Genomic DNA, 5142 nt, shown 5'->3' with positions numbered 1-5142 from the left:
TTATTTACAGATGTACAAAAAAGACATATATGGAGTTGTCTCATGCATTTAAATTATCTATAAATTGACATGAAAGTTATTATTAGTAATGGGACATGCAAAGACAGTTTTTATTTTTTGTGAAAATTATAGATTAATAAAAGAGAGACGAAAGATACCAGAAGGACAGTCAAACTCATAAATCGAAAATAAACTGATCACGCCTGGCTAAAAATGAAAAAAGACAAACAGACAAACAATAGAACACATGACACAACATAGAAAACTAAAGAATAAGCAATACGAACCCCACAAACTACTCATACATCCCGTCATTGTGTTGTTGTACTTTAGATTTTTTTTGTATTCTAATCTTTAATGTTTGCTTATGTGCTTTGTCTATATGCCTTTTTGTGCTCTTTTTTTACATATTTGTTTGTTTTCATAGTGATTAAGTTTATAACACAATGTTGACTGCTATACGCCTATTATTTTACATTTTTACCCATTTATTTATGTCTGCTTGTTTTGTTTACACATTATTATCGATATAATGGAATTCGATGCGACTGTCATACAAGTGAGATGTTAAGCTAGCTATAAAACAAGGCAGAATCCCACGTTTTCTTCATACGAAAATGCCTGTACCAAGTCAGGAATATGAAAGTTGTTATCAATCCGTTTGATGTGTTTGAGCTTTTGATTTTGCCATTTGATAAGTGACTTCCTTTTTCAATTTTCGTCGGAGTTCAGTATTTTTTTTGGATTCTATTTTTATAGGCCATTGGGAGATTCGGTGGACAGAAAATAAAACAGGACTGTGATCTTCTAAGAATCAGAACACTGGATCAAACAAACGAAGAAATAATAGAGGATATCAAATGTTCTAATGATGAAATTAAGAATATAAAAGAGTCACTAAACAGTTTGAAAATATATCATGAACTTCTACTCGAAGGAGACCATAGAGAACGGAAAAGATCTTATGAAGAACTCCAAGAAGATCATACTGAAATGACAGATGAAATTAAAAGGTTGAAAACGTCCTACGATGATACAGTTCCTTGTAATCTAAGAGGTAAGTTTGAGATTATTTTTATGACATGTGTTTTATATATGGAAAAAAATGAAGGTTGAATTTGCAGGTTCTATGAAGTCTTACAAGAAATAAAATAGCATAGTTTTAGGTGATCTACTTCTTTTAAATTCAAGTCGGGTAATAAAGAAGAAGCTATAGAGGTAGACTTTGTGAGAACATATTATTATCTTTTGAATGTCGGAGGTTAACGCTAAGAGAATAAATTGTTAAACGTAAACAGTCAAACAGGTTAATATTTTGAATGTTAGATGTTTTAACTTAATGTGCTAATGTTTTGAAATTGTTAGAAGATTATTTTTTGAACGACATTGATTATTTAAGGTTTTTTTTTGGCACATGAATATGTCAATACAAATATTTAGATCTCGGGCTATTACTTGTATAAATGAAAATTATAATGAAATGTTCCTTGTTCATATTTCAGCAAGATTTAAAGAAACGCTTAAAGCCTGGAAGGAAAATGATGATAAGATGTTTATAAACACAAGAGCTGCCAAGCTTGCATTCAAATGTATAAAGGAAAACAAATGTGTCACGATTACTGCTAGCTCTGGTGTAGGAAAAACAGCCATTCTCCGACATGTAGCTTTACAAATGGCCGAAGAAGAGTTTAATGTTCTTCTGGTTACAGAGCCATGTGACATTGTGAGGTTTTACAATCCTAGAGAAAAAATATTGTTTGTTATTGATGATTTATGCGGAAACTTTTCTGTTAAACAGCGTGACGTTAAACGTTGGGTACCTGTCATGGAGGATATCAAAAAGCTTCTTGGAAATAAACGAACAAGAATTATTGCTGCTTGTCACTTACACGTATATAAGGATAAACAATTTGAATCTTTGTCAGTTTTCAAGTCATATGAATGTAACCTCTTGTCTGAAAATATATGTTTGTTAAAAACTGAAAAACAATCAATAGCAGATTTCTATCTAAACACGAAAGCCCCTGAGATTACTGGATATAGTGATTTATATGATTGTTTACCTCTTTTATGTAAATTATACCATGATAGTCCTAGACCTAACGTTAGAGATTTCTTCCAGAATCCATTTACAGTTTATGAAGCAGAAATTGACCAGCTACTCAAGAAAGGGCATTACACTAAATACTGTGCTCTGGCTTTATGTGTCATATTTAACAACAAATTGAACGATGAAATATTGGTAGATGAGGTAAATGAAGAAACTAGGATTATTATTGAAGACACATGTGAAGCATGTAGACTGGATAGGACAACACCAAGGCTTTTATTACAGCATGAACTGAATTCGCTTAAAGATACATTCATCAGGAAAGTCGGAAACATGTACAAGATAATACATGATAAAATATTTGACTTTCTTGCTTACTTCTTTGGACAGAAAATAATACAATTTTTGATAAAGAATGCAGATAGTAGTCTGATCCAGGAGAGGTTTTTATTAGCATGCACCGATGAGATGGATCAGTATTTAACTATCATACCACCAACATATCACCAAATGTACATACAGAGAATGATTGATGATTGGTCAAAAGGGAAAGTTCAAGATGTATTTAGTAACATCAATATGAAGATGCAACAATTCAGACGACACTTTATGCTTCATTTAGATACATTAGATATAACTCACCAGAGACAGCTAGCACATATTTGTGATCAGCCTAAACTTAAAACAAATATTCTTCATGATGACGGTTATGATGTTCTTTTAAAATGCTGCATTATGGGTGACATTTCTTTGGTTTTATGGTGTTGTGATTTGGGTGTGGATGTTAACAACTATATATATTTTGATGAGTCACCTTTAATGAAATCTTGTGAACTCGGTCATACAGAAATGATAAAGATCTTGTTAGAAAAAGGAGCAGACTTTAATAGATGTGATGATGAAAGTGCGTCACCCGTAATGAAGGCTTGTGAACATGGTCATACAGAAATAGTAAAGATCTTGTTAGAAAGAGGAGCAGACTTTAATATATGCGATTATGATAGCCAGTCACCTTTAATGAAAGCATGTGAACACGGTCATACAGAAATAGTAAAGATCTTGTTAGAAAGAGGAGCAGACGGTAATAAAACATATGATTATAGCCAGTCACCTTTATTGAAAGCTTGTGAACATAATCATGCTGAAATAGTACAGATATTGGTAAGCAGGGGAGTAGACTTTAATACATATGATGAAAATGAGTCACCTGTAATGAAGGCTTGTGAGCGTGGTTATACAAACATGTAAGGATGTTATTAGACACAGGAGCAGACTGTAATGTGCGTGATAATGATGGGAAGTCACCTGTTATGAAGGCTTGTGAGCATGGTCATACAGAAATAATAAAGTTACTGTTGGATAGAGGAGCAGACTTTATTAGATGTGATAACTTGGCCCAGTCACTATTAATGAAGGCCTGTGTACTTGGTCATACAGAAAGAGTAAAGAAATTGGTAGACAAAAGATCTGACTGTGACGAATGTGATATATGGGGACAAGCGCCTTTGGTGGTGGCGTGTGAATATGGTCATACGCAAATCGCAAAAATGTTGTTAAAAGGAGGAGCAGACTACAATAAATATGATGATTATGGTCAGTCACTTGTAATGAAAGCTTGTAAAAATGGGCATACAAAAATAGTAAAGATGTTGTTAGACAGTGGAGCAGACAGTCAACGATGCAATTTATATGGCGAGTCACCCGTAATGACAGCTTGCAAAAATGTTCATACAGAAATAGTAAAGATAATGTTGAACAAAAGAGCAGATTATACTAAGTGTGATAATGACGGCGAGTCACCTTTAATGAAGGCTTGTGAATATGGTCACACAGAAATAATAAAAATGTTGTTGGGCAGAGGAGCAGACTTTAATAAATGCGATGATGATAATAAGTCACCTATAAGGAAAGCGTTTGAACATGGTCATACCGAAATAGTGAAGATGTTGGTAGATAGAGGAGCAGACTATAATAAATGTAACAGTTCGATAGAGCCAACTTTAGTGAAAGCTTGTGAACGTGGTGAAATAGAAGTAGCCAAAATGTTGTTAGACAAAGGAGCCGACTATGACAAATGTGACAGGTTGGGCCAATCTCCTATAATGATCGCCTATGAGCAAGGCCATACAGAAATAGTTATGATGTTATTGGACAGAGGAGCTGACCATGATATATGGGACGATGATGGTGAGTCACTCTTACTTAAGGCATGTGAGCATGGTCAGACAGAAATAGTTATGCTGTTGTTAGACAGAGGAGCAGATTGTGATGGATGTAACATGTGGGCTGAGCCAACTATAATGAAGGCCTGTGAAAATGGTCATTCAGATATAGTAAAGATATTGTTAGACAAGGGTGCAGATGGTAATGCATGTGACAGGGACGGTAAATCACCTTTAATGGCGGCTTGTGAAAATGATTATTCAGAAATAGTAACGTTGCTTTTAGACAGAGGAGCAGACTATAATAAATGTGATGATTGGAACGAATCGCCGTTAATGATAGCTTGTGAACAGGGACATATAGAAATAGTAAACTGGTAAAGTTGTTGTTAGACAGAGGTGCAGACCAGAATTTATTCGATGACGAGGGTGGGTCTCTTTTAATGAAGGCCTGTGAGCTCGGACATGAAGACATAGTAAAGTTGTTGCTAGAAAGAGGGGTAGACTATAATAGATGTGATTCTGAGGGTCAATCAGCCTTTACTATTGCTACTAGAAAAGGTTATAAAGATATAGTTGATATTATTAATCAACATTCAAGTCAGACAAAAATGTGAAATAATGGCTCAATCAATTTATAAAATACTTAGTACCTGTGTTTAATGATATGCAATTTTAGAATAAGTGTGTGCTACATCATAACACTATTATCTTGACAGGATTATATTGCTGTTGTAAAGACCTATGGAAGAAAAATACTGCCACTTTCAAAAAGACATACTTCTCATGTTCCTATTGGTAGATTTATAATAGTTTTTCAAAATCCTTTTTACTTTGAAACAGAGGAGTGAACATAAAGTTGTTTGTCTGTAAATATTTATCATATTCAATGATCAAATTATTTATTTTATGATGTCAAAACAATAGTAC

General features: G+C 33.8%; 1 pseudogene; it reads left to right on the top strand.

Annotated features, from left to right (window-relative positions):
- The first annotated feature begins 365 nt into the window (after positions 1-365).
- Positions 366-4829, top strand: LOC143066862 (uncharacterized; annotated as a pseudogene).
- Positions 4830-5142: the final 313 nt, after the last annotated feature.

Source organism: Mytilus galloprovincialis, chromosome 3 (assembly GCF_965363235.1).
Source record: "Mytilus galloprovincialis chromosome 3, xbMytGall1.hap1.1, whole genome shotgun sequence".
Lineage (NCBI taxonomy): Eukaryota > Metazoa > Mollusca > Bivalvia > Mytilida > Mytilidae > Mytilus > Mytilus galloprovincialis.
Note: the sequence above shows the minus strand (reverse complement) of the source record. Positions and strands in the feature narration are given on the sequence as shown.